The sequence below is a fragment of the Triturus cristatus genome, chromosome 2_1, assembly GCF_964204655.1.
Source record: "Triturus cristatus chromosome 2_1, aTriCri1.1, whole genome shotgun sequence".
Lineage (NCBI taxonomy): Eukaryota > Metazoa > Chordata > Amphibia > Caudata > Salamandridae > Triturus > Triturus cristatus.
Genome location: NC_140581.1, coordinates 663,678,895 through 663,698,868, shown reverse-complemented (window position 1 = coordinate 663,698,868; position 19,974 = coordinate 663,678,895).

The following is a 19,974-nucleotide window of genomic DNA, read 5'->3' as shown; positions in this document are numbered from 1 at the left end:
AACTGTTTCACCCTATATCTGCCTACCCATTTCACTCAGACTGTGGTATGTTACCTCCTAAACCGCTACAATGTAAGTCTTATTTTCTTGATCAATGCATTTCCTCACCTGCTTTACACTCCCTCCATTTTCTAAAACATTTTTTGCTGATACTTATGGTTTTAGATGGTAGCCAGCTTTCTTGCTCATTCCTGCTCATTATGTGGCAGAGTGCAAGCAGCCCACTTGTTGATGAAATGGCTGGTAGATTGGAGCCTGAGCGACGCATGGCGCAACTGCTATGGGACGACTAAGGAATACTTCTTTTTTTCAGTACCACATGATCTATATGTCCGCTTAGCAGTGCTTAATTTGAGCAGGTGCTTTCCGGTGCTCAGCACCGGCACCTAATGCTCAGCACCGGTACTTATAGCACCAGTTAAGGAGACACTCATTTGGAAGGCAGGTGATTTTCCACAGAATCACAGGATGTTGGGCCACGCCGAGACTCGAACCTGGTTCCCTAGCCCCGAAATCAGCAGCTGTAGACATTAGGCCAAGTCCTCTTCAGAATAATAAGTTCCTGGGCTCTAGTCAGGAGGCAGTTTACCCCAGCACATTTCTCCTGTTAGCGCTGCCTCCTGAGGAGAGCCCCGGCACTTTTTATTTGACAAATTAACCACTGCCGCTTCGGTAGATTCTTAAAATCTCAAGCGGTATCCCTGATGGTAACCCTCATGCAGTATTTGGGGCGGACCATATCTGAACATAATCCCCTGCTAATACACATTCACTGGGGGGCACCCGGCCTCCTGTTGCCCACATGGAGATTACAAAGCACAATACTGCAAGACAACATGTTCCGAGAAGGCCTGTGCCAAGAGATTAGTGAATATGTTGGCAATCATCAGGGTTCGGCCTCATCACCCACAGTGGAATGCAAAGCTTTCAAAACGTTGGTGCGGGGGTCACTGTATGTGGGAGGGGGTGGGAGTTTGCAAAGTCCTTGAGCATGAGCTTAAGTCTCTGGACAGCTCCCTGAGACAGTTAGAGAGGCAGGTAGTTATCCTGGTGCTGCACTTTGCTGCGGTATATCTGGCAGTGAAGGAAGCCGGGGCCCTCCTCCCAACAATGAGAGAGACCATAGTGACCCCTTGGTTGTGGCATCCTACAGTCCCCTGTCAATGCTAAACCTAGACTATAAATTATTGAGTATGGTGCTGGCGAACCACCTCTTGCTGGTGAAGCCAGCACTAGCCTACACAGATCAGTATGGGTTCATAGCAGGACGGAACACCTTGCCCAAGATCAACAATTTGTTTGCACATACTGCGAAAGCAAATGTGTTTTTAAAACTTGATTTGAATTCCGCCTATCATTAGTTGGAACTCCATCCTGGTTCAAGACACCTGACAGCGTTTATATCATCCATTGGGACCTTCCAATATCGCTGCATGCCTTTTGGGCTCGCCTGCAGCGTCTGTCATTCATTGCGTTATGTACAACTTACTGAAGGATGCAGAGAGGATCCTATGTTCCAGGATGAGGTGCTGTTTTTTGCAGAGCATGCAGTGGCCCATTATGGCATTCTCCAAAGGATAACTGAAATCTTTAAGAATAATGTAGGGCCACATTATCAAGATCAGCGTTAAAATTATAGCCGCTTTAGCGGCAAGAAACTGCCGCTAAAGCGGCGATAATGAGCTTGATAATAAGCTGCAGAGAATTCCAATAGAAGCCCATGTTGACACCAGAACATGGACTTCTATGTGAATTCTCAAGGGCATATTATCAAGCCCATTATCACCGCTTTAGCGGCAGATTTCTGCCGCTAAAGCGGCGATCATTTTAACGCAGTTTCTTGATAATATGCCCCCTAGTTGTTTTAAAGAAGGAGAAGTGCAAATTCTTGAGCAATAAAGAGGAGTATCGGAAATATATTGTCTCAAGGGATGGTAATAGATCTAGGCCTGAATTAGTTGAATCCATCTTAGAAGCACTGCCTTTTTCTGACAAAGTGGGCCTCAAAGCGTTCCTTGGATTGTGCGAGTTCCATGCTTGTTTTATCCCCGATTTTGTTACCAAGGTGAGGCCTATTAGTAACTTACTTAAGAAAGGTTCTAAATATGTTTGGTGCAATTATTGTGCAATGACCTTTGTCCAAATCAAAACTTTGTTGAGTCAAAGTAAGGCTCTCAAGCCATTTGATCCAAAGTTACCTTGTTGCATCATGGTAGATGCTAGTCAGGTAAGCTTAGGGGCAATTCTCACACAGAACAAAGAAGATTGCGAACATACAGTGGCTTTTGCGTCGAGTATTGCAGAAGGCAGAACTACAATACTTTGTCATTGAAAAAGAACTCCTTGCCTGCTGGTGGGTGATTGAAAAGTTGTGTTTCTATGTATGGGGAAGAGGGTTTCGATTACAAACTGATCATAAACCGTTAGTTTCCATCTTAGGTGAGGACGGGAGCAAATGTTGTACAACCAGGAGTTTGAGACTCTCCACTAAGTTGATGCAGTATCAATTTCATGTGGTTCACATTTCAGGGGGAAGAAATGGTAGAGATGATTTTCCTTCCCAGTTCCCATGCTTAGGTGATAAAAACAGTGAGGTGTAGTTGTCTGATCTTCTCGATGAGGACTTTGAAGATTGCTTAGTGGCTTCACTAGAGATGCCTGAATTGAAGGTTTGTTCTGAAGGAGATTGGATGGAAGCTGTAAGAGAGGATCACGTGTTGCAACAGGTAATAGAGTTTGTTAAGGAAGGATGGCCTAGAGAAAAATATTGTCTCCCTTGTTACAGCCATACTGCAAAGTAGGAGATTGCATTTTTGTTGAAGAAGGGCTACTTTTAAGATCGGATAAGTTGATTCTGCGGCATTCAGTGAGAATGAATATTATAAGCAATTCCCATGAGTGACATCTTGGTTCATCTCTCACTAAACGTATTCGTAAATCCTTTTGGTGGGCAAGAATAGGCACTGAAGTGGATAAGGTGGTAGCAAATTGTTGTGCGTGCAAATCAGCTGACAAAAGTTTGAAGGTCTCTTCTCCACCTCTCATGCCAATTCAATATCCATCATGTCAACAGGTCAAGATAGGAATCAATATCATGGGTCCAAATGACTCCTTGCCCGGTGATGTCAAGTATCTCCTTGTCCTGGTGGATTATTGTTCAAAATGGCCTGAACTCAAGATGGTTAAGGAGCCAAATGTAGGTGCTGTCATAGAGTTTCTTAGAGAAATCTTCTTGAGAGAGGGTTTTCCTAAATTTCTCCTCTCTGACAATGGCACCCAATTCATTAGTAGTGAACTTAATGTTTTTCTTGAGTGTTGTGGTGTTAAACACCTGAGAAGCTCCTTATATCACCCACAAATAAATGATATTGTTCCGATGGTGAATCGAGTGGTTGGTGAGTGTATCAGGTGGGCAAAAAGTGGGAACCACGATGTTGTGAAATCTCTGTGTAGTATGTTATGGTTCTACAGACCAACACCACACTTAACTACTAAAGTGTCTCCCTTTGAACTGTTGAGGGGTAGGAAAGCCAGTACTAGTTTTCATTGAGTGTGGATGGCTTAAAAGTGAGTCTGATGTGGAGCAATTGATGGACTTGGTTAAAATGAATGTTAGTTTTCCACAAAAGAAGCAAAAAGGCTGGTATGACAAAAAGAAAGGTGTTAACTTGTCAAGGTTTGATTGATTTTGGTAGTATTTGTTTATCTGTTTTTCATGTTGTTGTGCATTTTTCTGTGTGGCTATTCTCCTGCAACCCAGGAGCAAGCCGACAGTGATGAGGACAGTCCTGAACATCTTGACGTGGACGACGTTGCTGGTCCATCTGGTAAGCCAGGGAACATGGCAACAGCGATTGTCACTAGGCACACAACACCTCCCCCGCCCGGGCTGCAAGAACTCAGCCACCAGTAGTCCCCCCAACCTGTGTACATACCACACTGTCTCCCATCATTTGCACCCTAGTCTTGGCTACTGATGTCACTGTCACCACCCCTGCATCAGAAGAGCCAGGATCCAGTGGGGTGACGCAACCTGTACAAAGGGCACATGTTTGTGGGGTAGGGCTTGTGGAAGGGTATCTGTGGCCCAGCGGAGTGAGGCCATTGGGACCACTCACACCCAGTCTAACATCAACCATATCTTGAGAGCATACCATCAGTCTCGAGACAAGATGGACCAGATACTCACCGAAATCAGGGAGATGAATAAGGTGCAGAGGGACATACACAGCTGCTGAACATTAACACAACTCTGGCCAGGGCTTTTCCACCACCATCCACATCTTCCTGTGGTGCCCCACCATCTGGCCCCTCAACATCTGCTTCAGCCACAGGAAGGAAGGCCTTGCCAGAGGAAGAACCAACAGCAGACACCCCAGACCCTGCACCCGTGGATCCACCTCGCACTGGCAAGCCGAGACATCCACGCAATCATCCAATCTGTTTGGATGGCAGGACCAATACCACCAAAAGCAAAGAATGTCGGACCTAATTCCCACCCTGTGTGTGACACACGTTCACTTTGTGGACTGTACCTGGACCCGTTGCCCTTTCTGATGGCAGTAGTATCTTGGACATTGGACTCCAAACAATTTGGCATCTAGAACTATGGTTTCATTCCCCATGACTGACTCCTCCACCTTTTGGTTTCCGTATTTTATTTTTTCACAATGTTTATTTATCCTTGTTCATTTGAATAAATGCACAGAAATAAGTGTAACAAAGGATATTTTGCATGTAAACAGTGTTTTGCTCAGATTAACAACCATGTCTGAACAAAACACTCAAACAGATGTGTTGTCAAATACCATCTTTAATCCATCTCAAAAACAATGGGCTGTCATGATGTCAGTTACAAACCATATCAAACATTACACCAATAATATGTGCCAGTGAACCCATTTAAAGTCCCAGACCACACCTACATGGAAGGAAGGGATACATCTGACAAATTACAATTGATTAGTCCATATAGCATTGAACAATGTCATCAGCTGGAGTCATGTAACCTATCTCACAGAAGGAATCCCGCATCGATTTAATCAATTGATAAACATATGGAAGAAGTAAACGTTTGATATCAAACCATCATTCCAAGACACTGTTCCTCTATCTGGTGGAATGTCACCACCAAATGTCAATGGTGTGCCACTTAGAGGTGCAAGTGTGCCTGCGTTGGCGCATGGCTGCTGTTTTAGCGCTGGCACAGGGGAGAGCACAGGGTGCCCCATATTTGTGTAAATACAAAGCATTCCTGCATTTTGAAATGAAGCAGGTCAGCGCAGAAAAATTACTAATTAATTGCTGCACCATTTCATTTTGAAAATCCCCTACGGGACTTACCCTTGCACTGCCAGTGCGTCACTTTCCCCCCATATTAAAAGTGACACACCTGAGGCACAAGGGGGCTTGTAATGAAGACCCTAGATATCGTAGTCTTCTGGTCACTCTGGCGTCCGAATTTCAAAATTACTGATTTTCTCAGGCATTGGTAGAAAATGCAGCTAATCTTGCCATGTGGCCGCCTCTTTGAACTCATTGGTATGGCATTAAGGGCCCCTGAGTGCCAAATGCCCCTTAAAGCCACTATTCTGCGTCCCCTGGATGTGCTGCACGGCAGAAGACAGCCGTGAGCTTTGCCTCCAAAATCACCCTTTAGTGCTCCGTGCCAAACTTTCTCACTCTGTTTACGTTGTTGTTCTCTGCATCCACAGCTTTTCACAACTCATGTTGCGCTCCTTTCCGCTCAAAAGAATGATTGTTGATGACACAGGAACACTTGTTTTCGCTGAAGATAAATGATGCTTGTTCTTCTGTGATAATCTAAGGTATCTGTTACCTGAAGTAGGTGCTGTGTATCATTCGCCAATTCCTGGTATAATGCGAGCAGATTAGCATACTCATTATTGTGAATTATAGAAGATGCCAAGCTGTCCTTCATTAGCCATCTGGCAGTCGGGAACGGGTTCGTTTTTATGCATAGCATTATTTTTAGGGAGCACCTGAACAGCTACGGAAATTGTTGATTTTCCGAGTTGTTGCATATTTCCTCATGTTGTTATAATGGCAGGTCTGAAAAGGCTCATTTTAGTCACAACTAGTTTATGAGGTGTATTTCCAATGCATGCTAAAGTGCGTCATCTGCAAGTGAAGCGGGCTGGCGCGTGGTTGCATTATGCAAATCTGAACGTTCCTTGATAACAAACGCTTTGCTGTGGTCTTCACCTGGAGGAGTCAAGTTTAACTTATGTCAGGCTGCTTAGTATTCAGATGGCATTGCGTTCCTTCAACTCGAGTTTAGTGCTTCTACAATGCGCTACAGACGCCAGCTGCCTCTAAACGGTTATTTGTGGCCTACCGCCGAAGGCCTGGACTTGGCAGTGCGACGTCATCCTAGAAATGCAAATGATGTTAATATATGCCTCCTATTGGTGCAGCCCACGGTTGTATGTGCTTGCCTCCCAACCCTTTGTAATTTGGTTGGTTTGAAAAAAGGTGTAATTGTCTCGTTGCTGTTTCCTGAAGCTGCTTTTATCACCCTATTCGTGCCAGTATATTCAAACTGAGAAGGCCGCTGTTGCTTGGTGAGATGTTTTTGAAAGGCACGAGAGCGCATTTCTCATTGGCGAAATGTATTTAAATGAGAAGCGCGCATATTTTTCAGTGGTGTTATAAAGAATGGCCCTCATTGAGAGTCGTGTCAAGGGGCATGTATCTTCCTGCACATTTCCGAGTTTTAGTGGGTGCGGGAACACGCCCGAGAAAACCTTATGCGTTTCAGCGCAATCCTTCCTCCTGCTAAAAGGCGGATGGATAATCACCAATACATGTTGTAAAGGTGCTGGGACGGGGACGCGGCCTAGGCACTAGCTTTAAGCACTGAGGGCACACAACCACTCTCAGTCACGAGGGGTGCCGTGCGGACGCACACATGAGTAGAGGCCGGGTGCTCCTTTACATCCCTCCAAACCTTTAGCTGAAAAGAGTGCAGCAGAGAAAAGAAGGAGGGATATGCAAATCCTCTAAAGAGCGGGAGAGAGAGAGTTGCTGCTCAACGTGTTCATCGAGTCTGTGGCCAGCACCCAGGTGATGTTGCCATCGCTTCAGCCGCTTGACAGGCATAGTCCTTCAGCTTTTGACTGGATGTGGGATTCGGCCTCAGCCGGTAGTGTTGGCTTCGGGACAATGGCCCCCCTTGCGTTGGGGTGGCACAGCGCTGATGCCCCTCCGGGTTGGAGCCTTCCGGTACCCTCTCTTGGCTGGGGGCCATGTGACCCTCGGCGTCTTGGCTAGGTTGTGGCACTGCAGTCTCTCCTGGACTCGGGACAATCATGTCTGGGAAGCTAGACATGTCCTCTTCTTCTTCTTCTGGGGCTCCGGCCGTCACTCGCCGCTTACTCCTCACAACCTTGAACCACGACACATTCCGCACCACTGTGTGCCGCCCTCTCTGGGTGGCGACCATTGTTCCGTTTACTTGGGTGACCATCCACTCTTCTGGCTCATAAGGCATGCGGAACTTCCAGCCAGGATGACGATCCTTCAGAATCACCTAAGACCCCACCTGGATGGCCGGGATTTTGGCCCCTCGGCTGAGGGTGGCCTTGTCATTAGTCTGCTGGCACCTCTACTGAGCTCGTACGGGGTCTAGGCCAGGCGGTGCCCAGTTGGAACCTTCGGGGATGAGATCCAGAGGGGATTGTTTCAGAAGGAGCGTGGCTGGAGCGCATCCTGTCGTTGAGTTGGGCGTCTGCCGGAACGCAAACAGGAACTGATGGAGGCAGGTTTCTGGGTCTTGATGGCGGTCCATTCCTATGCGCATTGCCCTGTTGAGGGTTCTCATAAATCGCTCAACCTCCCCGTTGGCTTGGGGCCATTGAGGTGTGATTCTTCTGTGTTTAATCGCCTGTCACTGCAGGAAGTCTTGAAATTCCTGACCTTGGAACGGCGGTCCGTTAACCGATTTCACTTCTTCCGGTAGCCCAAAGGTTGCGAAGATCTTCTCGAGGGCAGGCTGTACATGTGTAACCCGACCACCGGCAACTTTGTGCATGAGTCCATTACGACCATAGTGTGCCGCCCGTCGGTGAAACAGCCGAAGTCGCCGCTCACTTTGGTCCAGGGCGTGTTGCATGGTTCCTCCGTGATCACAGGTGCGGGGACAGGATCGGCTCCGGTTATTGCACACAAGTGGCAGGTCCGCACCTCTTCGTCAACCATCCGGTCCATCCCCGGAAACCATACCTTGGACACCATACCTTGGACCTGAGCCTCTCCTTTGCCTTCACGACTCCTTGGTGACCTTGGTGAGCTAAGGACACTAGGCGGCTATGAATGCTTTGCGGGACCTCGATGTTCTGGCCCCGGAGCACCAGACCCGACTCTCCGATGCTGAGCTCATGGCGCACCTTCCATAGCTGTCTTCGAGCATTCTGCTCCTCCTCGATGAGGCCAGCCACGCCATCCAGAAACCTATGCCATCGGCCGTTGGTGAGGGCCTCCTTGACCCGCTGCAACGTAAGGTCCAACTCCGTGGCATTACACAGATCTTCCTTGGTGACCGCCAGCGGGCAGGCATCATTCTCAATCATTTGTACGAACGCTTCCGTCATTAGGCTGTCCTCCGGTGGTGGTCCCTCCACTGCTTGCGACGGATGCCTCGACAGGAAGTCCGCGGGGTCGTTGGCACCCGGCTGAACACCAGTTGGAACGAGTAGGCTTGTAGTTGGACAGCCCACCGCTCAATCCGGGGTGGTTCTAGTCTGTTCGACCCGCTGAACAGCGGCAGTAGAGGCTTGTGGTCTGTCACAACTCGGAAAGGGTGACCAAACAGGTACAGGTAGAAATGCTGACAGGCCCAACAAATAGCCAGGGCCTCGCGCTCAAACTGCACGTACCGTGTCTCAGTCGGCGACAGCGCCCGACTGGCGTACGCAACTGGCACGTAGATTCCTTACCGAGCCTCTTGCAGAAGCACCGCGCCGAGCCCCACCGGGCTGGCATCGACCACTAGCTCCGTGCTTTGTCCTGGGTGAAAGTATGCCATTGTCGTCTGGTCCAGCAGCGCCTTCTTGACTCCTTGAAACGCGGCTTCTTCCCGTGGCTTCTTCCCGCGGCATCCAGGCCCACGTCGCTCCGGTCTTTGTCAGCTGCCTTAGTGGTTCTGAGATCGTGGCGAGATTTGGGAGGAACCGCCCGCAGTACGTCGCCATGCCAAGGAAACTTCTGATTGCCGTTGGATTTTGCGGCACTGGAGCATTCCTGATCGCCGCCCCTTCCGGGGGTCCACTCGGAAAACACATACCCGAAGAAGTCGATGGAGCTTTGGTAGAAAGCGCACTTCTTCCGGTGCAGGGTGAGACCGCAGTCCGTTAGTCATTGTAGCGTGGCTCTCAGCCTAGCATGGTGGTCCTCGAGGCTTTGTGAGTATATTAAAATGTCGTCACTGAGATTGATCACCCCAACTAGGCCGGACAGAGTTTCTTGGATCACGTTCTGGAAAACCTCTGCCGCCGACGACACTCCAAAGCTGAGTCTGGTGTATCTTCTCAGGCCCACGTGCGTTGAGAAGGTGGTGATATACCTGCTCTCTGGAGCTAACTCTAGCTGGTGGTATCCAGAGTTAAGGTCGAGCTTGGAAACCCACTGGGCTCCGTTTAACCCCTTCAGTGCCCATGAAGAGCTGGACTCGTCATGGGCCGCGGTGGCGCTGTGCCCATGACGAGTCCAGCTCGTCATAGACCCCGCCCGCTAATGCAACGGCCGGCACTGGGCGGGGAAAGGGGCGGGCACTGAAGGGGTTAAGTCTGCTACGATGTCATTCATCGTCGGGGTCACGTGCCGCTCCCTTCGAATGGCCTGATTGGGGAGCCGCATATCCACACACAAGCAGATGGCGCCAGGTTGTTTAGGCTTAGGCGCCACCACTAGGGGTGACACCCACGGTGTGGACCCTGATACTTTTCAATGACTCCCATGTCTTCCAGGGTCTGCAGCTCGTGCTCCACCAACGGGCGGAGGTGCAGTGGTATCCGACGGTGCCGGAGTGCTCTCGGTTGGACGCTGTTGTCAATATGCAGCTTCACCTGGTAGTTCTTTAGCTTGCCTAGCCCCGTGAAGAGGTGAAGAAAGTTCTTTCATGATGTCTTCTGCATGGTTTTCATGTACCTGCTTCGCGAAGAATACCAGCTCTAGATCCTCCGCCATGTGGCATCCTATTAGCGTGCCTGTTCCCCCTTCTGTTACGTGGAACGTTGCTGTCAGCGTCCGAGCATCACTCGAGACCTTGACCTCAATCATGCCCCTCAATGGGAGAGGCTCGGTGCCCCCATACGTGAAAATCCTGGTTTTGCTTGGGATGAGCGCTGGCCTGAGCTGTAGTTGATCAAATTGGTTGGAGTCCATTACGTTCACCGACGCTCCGGTGTCGATCAGAGCCTGTATGGGAAATCCGTTGATGCTGACTTGGCACATGGGGGGTGGTCGTCTCTTCTCTCCTGTGCGTCCCGTCAACGAAATGACAAATGCATCATCGTCGTCTTCGTAGTAGGCCGTGTCTGCGGCTCTGTCAGGAGCATCTGCGGGCTCCCGATCTTCCAGTGTGAGGTGCTTCAGACTCCCCGGGTGTCCTCTGGGAGCACTGCCATGTCTTCTTCCCCCTCGCCCCTGGCACACACTGGCATAATGGTTGGCTTTCCCGCACTTAGCGCATGCCTGCCCTCTCGCGGGGCACCTTTCATGATCACCGTGGTCGAATCCACACCTGCCAGTGGGTCTCGTTGGACTCCTCCCGGCCGTCTTTGGATGGCCTCTACCATCTCCTTCTTTATCCGCACCAGCTTGGGCGCCGCTGCCATCAATGTGTTCCGTATCCGCACTGCCTCCATTTCCTCCTCGTGTTTCTCGGAGAGTTCCTGTGATCGGGCTAGGATCAAAATCTCATCCAGTGAAATGCCTGGCTGTCACAGGATGAGGCGTCTCAGGGCAACTGACTTGCATCCAGAAATCAATTGGGCTCTGATTTTGTCATTGTGGTCTATGCCCGTGCATGTGGCCGCTAACTTCCTAAGCCTGGCGTAAAACATATCCATTGTTTCTGTTTCCGCCTGATGAGCCTGTCGTAATTTGAACCGCTCGTAGTCCGGATTCATCTAGGGATCAAAGTATTTGTTCTGGATTCATCTGGGGATCAAAGTATTTGTTCAACGCGGCAATGGCGGCGTCATAGTCGTTGTCCGCTCCGGTATTGGGTAGCGACTCAAACAGTTCATCGCCTCCGAAGTGCATGAGGAGTGAACGCTTCACCTTGCTGTCATGCTCTTAAGTCCCCGTGAAATAGTGGTTGAGGCGTCCTACCCACCGCTTCCATCTTGGCGCTGCGGTGGCAGGCTCGGCAATCTGACTGAGAGGCGGCAGTGACGTCACCGAGGCATGTGAGTGAGGGGTTGTCGGGGCCGGAGCCTGGGCCGCCGGTTCATCGCCGATGCTGCTGCACCCTGCGCCACTGACCACCGGAGCCGGGTGTTGGGGACCACTTCTCCCTCTCAGGCTTCTTTGATTGGGTAGTCTTCTTTCTGCTCCCCCGCCTGCTCTGCCTGCCACTCAGCCAGGCTGTCCCCTCCTTGCAACAGGTGTGGGGTGGGGGCTCCCTCCTCTGCTTGGCTGACACCTTCCTTCTAGCACCCAAAAGGGGCGGGCTCCCTTCCTTCTCCAGGGACAGTGCAGTAGCTCTGAGTTGGGGCAGCAGGCTAACAACGCCCCCTGCTGTTCAGGAACAGCCTTCTCCTTGCTGTAATGGGAAGCGGGGCCACGTGTATCCAGCCCTCTCCTTGCTGTAATGGGAAGCGGGGCCACGTGTAGCAGACGCACCGGTCGGAGCAGCACACTTGTGCACATGTGCGCAAAGCCTCACCGGGTGCTTTGCAGGTCCTGGCGATCGTGAAGCTGAAGCCTGCACACACTGTGCGCGGATCGCAGGACGCGCGGGGCCGATGGCACTCACCATGAGCAGTCCCCGCGACCGGAACCAGGAGGGCCTCGATCTCCAACGTGTGCCACCAGGGAAGGGTGCGCATGCCCACCAGCATGCACAGCCTCCGGCAATCTAGCGAGGCTCGGGCAGCAGGACACGGCAGCAAGGTAGCGGGGGTCCGCAAACACACCTTCGTCGCCAGTGTAAAGGTGCAGGGATGGGGACGCGGCCTAGGCACTAGCTATAAGCACTAAGGGCACACAACCACTCTCAGTTACGATCCGGCCATAAGGTCACGTGCGACCTCGGCCCATTTATTATATACCCTTGGACCGAGCCCGGTCACGAGGGGGGCCGTGCGTACGCACACATGAGTAGAGGCCGGGTGGCCCTCTACACATGTGGCTACATATATTTTTCTAAGGAACCATGGATTATGGGAAGCTGGGGTGTTCAGGAGCAAATTTACGCCTGTTTATCCTATGGATGGCTTGAGAACAACTTGAGCCGATGGGCAGTGGGCATGAAGATGGCCAGAAGGGGCTGTGACATTTATTAAACACACTGAGCTCACAAACAACAACCCCGGCCGCAGCAGAACAATTATATTACCAATGACCCTAAACAACCCAACCCACTCATACTGGTCTCATGGACCCTGGCCCTTTTTTCACTCTTCAGAGCTGCTCACATCTCTACTTCATAATATTTTGCACCACACTGCCCCAATTCAGACCTCAGGGTTACCTTCTATCTGTTGACTTCTGCCATGCCCGGTTTAAGGGGCCACCCTTACTGACTTGTAAACAACATAAGGACAACTCTGTTTACCCACGAGAGCCTGGGTAACTGTAATAGAACCAAACAATCGTCCCATGGGACTCATTTATACACATTTCTCATCTATGTATGTATGTTTTGCACGTCCGTTCTGGGTGTAGTTATTCTGAATGCTAAATCGCCTCTTGGGTGCCTATCCTTTCTGAGACTTAGCCATCATGTTCCCTTGTACAGACTTCTTCTTTGGATCCCTTTTCTCCTCTGACTTCCTGTGTGATCTTGGGCAGCTCTGTACTCCTCTTTCTGCTTACGTTTTCTACCCAGTCACTAGTCCTTACCCAAGTCCCTGAATGTGTCCCGGAGATAGTCCAGGACAGTCCCTGACAGACACGGAAGATCTGCCACACTTGTTATGCACTTGTAAAGAGCTGCTGGAGGAAAGGAGGCAGCTGCTCAAGGCCCATTTCAACCAAAGAGGGATCTACATGCGGATGCAGGCGGTGCTGGCCTGTTCATGCCTGAGCTCCCACAGTTGAACTGTAGATTGGTAAAGTTAATTCCACTGGTGGGTAGGAAAATAACAAAAAGAGACAACAAGGCGCCTTGATCACGACCCATCTTGCACTTTAAGAGGTGGCAGGCCAAAACCACATCTGCCCCTGGTCATCTCTTATTGTGGTTCAACTACACTGTGAGGTCTAAACCTGCCATCTTTACACTTGGCACTTCAAGCTCTGATGCATCTAGCACTTTGGGCTCTTTGCACGTCAAACCAGATTCCCACTGAACCTGACATCTATCCACCTTTTAATCATAGACAGTGGTTTTGTACTTGGCACTTCAAGCTTGGACGCCTTTGGCACTTTGCGCTGTTTTCACTTTGAACTAGAGTCTGGCTGTGGCTGACACCGTTCCACCTTTCGATCATAGACAGTGGCCTGCCAACTGGCCCTGCTACTTCAAAATACTCATAGGAGAACATTAAAAGTGAACATGAGGGAGGGGTTCCCTCACTTGGGCAGCTTTCACTTTAGTGGGTGGCAGGTCAAAACATTACATCTTGTCGTGATCGACTTCACGTTGCTGAGCGAACCATGCTGAGAAGGAAACCTGAGCTTTAGCACTTTAAAAACACTTGAAATACTTTTTGCACATTGCGCACTTTGCACTCGACAGGCACTCAGCCCACTGTAAATAGTGTGACTGTTATCTGACAATGCTGCTCTTTTTAACGACATCTATGCAACTATAAAATGTTTATGCTGATCTATTTTTAGCCAGTTCACATCTGTAAGGTGCTAATATCTGTTAAGCATGCATAGTACTACATTGTGCTGTGTGTATGTATGGTTTTATTAAACTCTTCTTGACTTTTGAACTGACCAGATTTTTGCTAGCCCTCTTATGATATTTTGGCTCTGGCTAGTTAGTGGCTTTGGAGCGCTACACATGCTATTACGTCTCACAACTGACTTTATTTGATGCATTATTGATGCTGGTTTGGATGTGACTACCCAACAACCTGTTGCCTTCTGTAATGATTCGTACATTTGAATAAACCTTTATGTTTCTGACTTTGAATTTGGTCCTGTGAATGATTTCTTTGAGTCTTGAATGTTGTTCCAGAATGTCAACTTCATAGTGATACAGCGCTAGGTGAAAGTCTTTAGTTGGCATGCTAGTTCCAAATGCAGTCTTCAGGTGCTGAACTGAGAAATGCCATGAAGTAGGCAAACTGAATCCCTATCTAACTAACTCATAAATTAACCTTGCTTGCAACTTGATCTTCCAGAAGGGACAGAAGATAGAACTGCAAAGCAAATATTTGAACTGGAACTCTGAAACTGTTGAACTACTGCTACAACACAGAGAAACATTGGGATTAGGGTGTCTGAAGATTGAAGAGCTGAAGAATAAAGAGATGCTGGCACCTCCTGTGAAGACCTCTTTGTAAAAAATCCTGACCTGTACCCTAGGGCACCCACCCAGCGTTCAGCACTTTGGTGCGTCTCAGCTAGGTTCAAGCTATATAAGTACGACCGCATATATACATACAGTGGATTAGCAGTGAAGAGAAAATTCAGGTAATGGTTTCTTTATTTTCACATGTTGTTTTTTGTTATTTGAAGCAATTAGATCAAGTGAAACTACCATCTGTGTTTAATAGTAGGCACCGAATAAGTGCTTGTTTGTTCCCTGTTCACAGATTCTATTTCCTTCGGATTCTTACCAGCTCTTTCCTCAAAATGTTGACTTCCCCTACATTGGAATTTATAAGGCTCCATCTTGGGAAGCCCAAACACACTATAGATAACACTTACCTATTTCCAGAACAAAATTACAGCACAAGAAATAATAACTCAGTCCACTTCTCTGTGAACTAAGCCTACAATTCCTCACTCCCACATTTGCTTCACACAGCCCTCACATGTAGCACACTACTGCCATTCCATAACTTTTACAGACAGTTCTTGAAAGAGTACATGCTTCATATTCAATCACTGACTTAGTTACTGAAGAAAGGAGTGTCGTATCCTGTCACACAAGTATCTTTTGATTAATTGAAAATAGTCACATTTACTACCAAAAAGTACACCTATGTGTAGGGAGATCTCTGCAACAGTGGCCGAAATAGCTGTACAGTAAGTATAGGAGAGGCGGACAGATCCACCTGTAGATTTGTGATTTGCATTTGGAGTAGGACAAGTATACTATGGGAATACTACTTTACGTACTTTAATGCAATTTGGTAATCATGCCCTTACAGACCAAAAAAACCTATGTGAAGAAATATGGTGTCCTGTTCTTGGTACACTTATATAAGAATGATTTGTGCCCTGATATCTATCACAGTGATAGATAAAGGATTATCTTGGAGAAGCACCCAAAGTCTCCTGATGGGCAGGACCCAGTGGGATCAGAGAAGCAGGGACAAGGGCTCATGGATTATTTAAAATTATCCAAAGTCCTGCTCACACTGCATATGATTCACACACAGTATATTATTTTAAAATTATACTGCTTATGGCAGATGAATCTAAAATAATAAATGTGATATACATTACTCCATGAACAGGAACTCTAAGAGGTATGATAACTGTATACAATTGGGTTATTAGTTGCGAGGGGTGGAGGCCCCACTCAAATAATAAACACAATCCTTGCCAGGATGAACCACAAAAGTCCCTCAATAAACCTATGCATAACCCTCTGGAAGCTTGACAAAAAAAACAATCAGGCTTAATTTAGAGGCAATGTGTAAAGTATTTATACAGCATTCAAACAGTAATAAAGCAAAAACACAACTCTAGAAAAATCCCAAATCAATTTAATAATATAAAACAAAATGTATTAAATGAAATGACAGCAAAATCACAAAAATCCAATCATTAGAACCAGAGTGATGATTTTTCAAAGTTGTAGGTGAAAATATATCCAAAAAGCACAAAGCACCACACACAGGCATCTGGTGGCGCTGGACAGGGTCAAAGTCACAAGTTCAAGACTTTATGGCCCATAAATTGGATCGTTCCCTGGAAGGCTATTTAGATCTCATAGAACACGCTAGGGATAGGAAACTATATATACATTTTAAGTTTGGCACCTTGCCCCTGCATGACTTCACTGGAAAATGGGACAGCGGCTCTGAGCCCACATGTAGTTGCCCTGGTTGTAAAAACCATCAAGAGACTCTAGCCCATGTAATTTCTGCTTGTCCACTGTATGTTTCGCCAAGGAAAAACTGTCTGACCCCGATTTGTAAGCAGTTAAGAACTGACAACCACAGGACTGCATTGAGAATCCTGAGATAGGGCAGGGGTCTGTGGTGTACTTGGGACACTTTGTGGGCGGGGGTAAGGTGCAGCCTCACCATGCCAATATAGAAAATATTCTGACTTGGGAGCCCCAAAAACTCAGACTGAGGTGAGGGCCTTCTTGGGCCTCACAAGAGGTTTGTCAAGGGGTATGGCACCATTGTTGCCCCATTAACTGGACTGACTTCCAAGAAGCAGCCCAAGTAGGTGATACTGGACGGAGGTTTGCTAGGAAGCCTTTGACTCTGTCAATATGTCATGTGTTCTGCCTCTGTGCTCAAGGCCCCTAACTTTTCTAAAGAATTCATAGTTCAAACAGATGTCTGAGAGCATGGCATGTGGCAGTCTTATCATAGCTCAATGAAAAGGGCCTAGACCAAACTGTAGCTTTTAACCCTGTAGAAGATTACTTACTAAGGAACAGAGGTGGAGTGCTATTGAAACAGAAGTCTTTGCGGTGGTCTGCGCACTAAAGAAGCTTAGGGCATACTTGTTTGGGACTCACTTCCGGTTTCAGACAGACCACAGGCCCCTCAGGTGGCTAATGCAAATGAGAGGCAAGAATACAAAATTGCTGAGGCGGTCCATCTCCTTACAGGGCATGGACTTTATGGTGGAACATTGTCCTGGATCAGACCACTCTAATGTTGATGGTCTATTCAGGTTCTTCCACATTTCTGATGAGAACTCCCAGGAGTTTGGGTAGTTCTCCCTACTTTCAGCTGGGAGGGGCACGTTTTAGACCTGTCAGCATTAGTGTGGCCTTCCCCCAAATGTTTTCCCAAATTACCTCAATTTCTATTGCTGAAATTGATTTTTATTGGCCTTAGGACTCTGCATACTTTACCATTACCTGCTGCTAAGCAGTGCTAAAGTGCTTGTGCTCAATCCCCTAAACATGGTTTGCTTGGCTTACAGCTTATTGGCACATTTAATTTACTTAGATGTCCCTTGTACAGTGGTATACTATATGCACAGGGCCTGTACATTAAATGCTACCAGTGGGCCTGCATCATTTATTGTGCCACCTACTTAAGTAGCATCTTAAACACATCGCAAGCCTACCTCTGCAGCATGAATGCAGTTTTAAACTGCCATGTGACTTTGCATTTAGAACCCTTTGTCAAGCCTTAAACTTCCCTTTTATTAAATATAAGTCACCCTGAAGGAAGGCCGCTCATAGAGCAGGGTACTGTGTAAGTCCACCACCTTATCAGAAGACTGGAAGCACGCAGAGATCAACACCCTGCTGAAGAAATCCTCTGCTGAGCTGACAGGCCTCAAGAACTACAGACCCATCCTTTTGCTCCCCTTCCCAGCCAAAGTCATTGAGAAAGCCATCAAAGCTCAACTCTCTGAGTTCATCGAAATGAACCAAATCCTGGACCTCTCCCAATTAGGCTTCAGAAGCAACCAGAGCACTAAGACCCCTCTCCTTGCTGCTACAGACAACATCTGCGCTCTCCTCGGCCAAGGCAAAACTGCTGCCCTAAAATTCCTGGACCTCTCAGCCACTTTGACACTGCCTCCCGCCACACCCTCTGCTCAAGACTCCATGACAAAGCCCTAGAATGGATCCGCTCCTTCCTCACCGGCCGCACACAGAGAGTCAGACTTGCACCGTTCAACTCAGATCCCACAGAGATCAGCTGTGGAGTGCCTACGGGATCCTCTATGAGCCCCATCCTCTGCAACATCTACATGGCCCGCTTGCAGCTATCATCAGAACTCCACGGTCACAACATCGTCTCCTTCGCTGACAAAGCCCAGCTGATTCTCTCCCTCACAGACGAACCCACAGCTGTCAAGAGCAACTTCCACAACTGGATGAAGGCAGTCGCCACCTGGATAATGGACAGCTGCCTGAAGCCTAACTCAGACAAGACCGAAGTTCTAATCTTGAGCTCCACCCCCTCGGCCTGGGACAACTCCTGATGGCTCGCAGTGCTCGGAACCCCCCCAGCACCCACAGACCACTCATGAAACCTTGACATCATCCTGGACTCCTCACTCTGAATGAACCTTCAAATCAACGCTGTTTCGTCCTCCTGCTTCCACAGGCTCTGCCTGCTTTTTAAGATCTTCAGGTGGATCCCCATTGAGTATAGCAAAATAATCACCCATGTGCTCGTCAGCAGCAGACTCGACTATGGCAACACACTCTATGCCAGCACCACCCAGAAACCCCAAAGGAAACTGCAGAACATCCAAAACGCCTCCGCCAGACTCATCCTGAACATCCCACGCCAAAGACACTTCACTGGCCACCTGAGAGACCTTCACAAGCTACCTATCAACAAAAGAATTACCTTCAAACTCCTCACATACGCCTACAAAGCCCTCCACAATGCCAGACCTGCATACCTCAACCATGGCCTCTCCTTCTACACTCCCACCAGACGTCTCTGCTCTGCCCAACTAGCACTGGCCATCATCACATGGATCCACAAGACCATGGCTGGAGGAAAATCCTTCCCCTACCTTGCTCCGAAGACCTGGAACTCCCTGCCTCTGAACCTCAGGAAATCACCATCACTGCTGCAATTCAGGAAGGACCGCAAGGCCTGGCTCTACGACTGAGCCACTGATCCACCTCCCCACACTCAGTGCCTTGAGATCCTCACGGATAAGTAGTCGTTCTATTTGATAAACCTGACTGATTGATTGTACTTAAAAGGTTGGACATGAACTTTTAAGTTTTACATCGCTGGCAGTAAAACACTCCTACTCTGCAGCAGCAAATACTTTTTAGCGGTCCCTCGCCAAAGGGGCATACAGCCTTGTGGAACTGTCTTGGGCTACAGCCCTCTGCCTTGTCCCGCTGGAGACTTTTTTTACCTCCATGTTATAGACTAAATCCAAACATAGAAATCTTCACCGTGGCATTGACCCTAGGCTATCCGACGACGACGCTCCCTCCTCGGACACCTCCTGCAGCCTTGCCCCGCTGAACTTTACCTTCTTCAACACTTTTTCTCAGAATTTTCTTCCAAGTCCGAAGGTAAGCATTGACAGGGCTCACTCCACCTCTTGTGTCTGAAGCACACTCCATTGAGGTTGGCCGTATTTTTTCGATTTTGACCCGGTCTTGTGTGACTAGATGTCCGCTGTTGGCACTTTGATCTTTTAGATGCTAGTTTTCACTAAAAACATTAAAAAATCATAACTTCTTTTCTGGTTGGATCTATGATTCTTTGTTGTCAAATAATTTATTAACATACACTCTATTTTTCTAAATTGGTTTGGGAATTTTTCTTGTGTTGTGTTTTCCCTTTATGATTGTTTGTGTGCTGCATAAATACTTTACACATTGCCCTGGGTTAAACCTGATTGCTTTTTGGCCCAAGCTACCCATTATTAAGCACAGCTTAATTTAGTGACATTTTGTGGTCCACCCTGCAAGGGATG